We start from the raw sequence: 1512 nt of genomic DNA on the forward strand, positions 1-1512 counted from the left end.
ATGGGTGACCGCTCCGTGATGACGTTGGCGCTTTGGATTGCGGTGACCAAATCCGGTTTTTTCGGATTCCACCAAGGACCAGGAGAGACTAGAGGGCACCCCAAACCAGGAGGAAGCAGTACGGGCCACCAGGAGGATGTTCGGGTGGGGAAGTCGGTTTGGGGGACAACCGTTCCACCTGTGGGCGACATCGTGGTACGCCGACGAGAGTTTCCGGCTGGGTGGGGGCAAGAGCGCCTTGTAGGGATTGGTGCCCCCGAACGGCGAGTTCTCCCCCCTCCCCCCGATGAAACCTGCAGATGGACGAAGCTCGGACGCCAACTGGGGGACCCGGAGGCTGAAAGTAGGCAACGGCGACGTGGCCAGAGGTGGATGACCTGCCTCTGGCTCCGGAACAACATCTCGGAGGACAACACCAGCGGCGTCGGACTACAAGCGGTGGTCGAATTCGCGAGAGAACCTACCCTAAGTCCACAAGACGCCAGGATGGTCATCGTGGGGTTTTAGTCGGTAAGAGTCCGACACTACCCGGACGCGTCTGGTGGCGCCCGGGTGTCCATGAGGATTTCCCCACGTATAAAAAAAAAAAAAAAAAAAAAGGTTGGGGTTAGGTTGGGGTTAGGTTGGGGTTAGGTTGGGGTTAGGTTGGGGTTAGGTTGGGGTTAGGTTGGGGTTAGGTTGGGGTTAGGTTGGGGTTAGGTTGGGGTTAGGTTGGGGTTAGGTTGTGTAGTATGAAAGGAGAGACGTTTAGCACTCCCCTAGACAAGGATGGAACACATATAAATGGTAAGGCACTGTCGCCTTTCGGCGGCACTTACCGAATTTTTTTGGGGAGCATGAGGCGGGCATGGGTTCTCGGGGCGTAGGACCACCCCCCGGGAAACCCCGATGGATCTGATGTTCCCCTATAGTCGGGTGGCGGCCGGTCGGTGCCTCTGGTACCCGTCAGGTCGCTGATCCGGTGCGAGGAACTTCGGAGAAGTTGGTGGGCCCATGCCTGTCAAGACCACTCACCTCACCTTCTCGTGGGGCTCCCTGTCACCCTGCTCCGGACTCTCCGGGACAGGGTGCGAAAGAGTGAGTGGCACCAGGACAGATTCCCGATGACGACCCGGCGAGAAACAACTTCATTCACCATGGAAGGCACAACAGATAGGAGAAACACGTACAGTACAGGGGAGGGAGACCCCAGTACCGGCGTAGTCGGGGGTAGTCAAGTGGGCCCCACTACGTCGTCAACATACGACCACGGCCGCTCGGGGGTGGGCCGCCAGGCCCCCGAACGTGTTACCACGCCTGGCGAAGCGAGAAGTCTATTCTCGGAAGAATACATGGAGACATCGAGAACTCCGAGGACGAGAAGCGGGTGCCGGGCGGGCAGCGTTTTCCTTGCGCCGGCCCCGTCAGACGGAGCAACAACAATAACAACATCTGCTGCGGGAGGATCGCGGGAGCGAGCGAGGTCGGACGACGAAGAATCGGTAGCCTCGTTCGCGTCTCGCTCATCACTGG

The 1512-nt window shown here is 59.1% G+C and overlaps 1 non-coding gene across 1 annotated transcript; it reads left to right on the plus strand.

Annotated features, from left to right (window-relative positions):
- Positions 1-724: 724 nt before the first annotated feature.
- Positions 725-829, plus strand: LOC125387023. Its single transcript, XR_007227625.1, has one exon. It is a non-coding gene; the product is annotated as a U6atac minor spliceosomal RNA (small nuclear RNA).
- The last annotated feature ends 683 nt before the right edge of the window (positions 830-1512 follow it).

Source organism: Bombus terrestris, unplaced genomic scaffold (genome assembly GCF_910591885.1).
Source record: "Bombus terrestris unplaced genomic scaffold, iyBomTerr1.2, whole genome shotgun sequence".
Taxonomy (NCBI): Eukaryota; Metazoa; Arthropoda; class Insecta; order Hymenoptera; family Apidae; genus Bombus; species Bombus terrestris.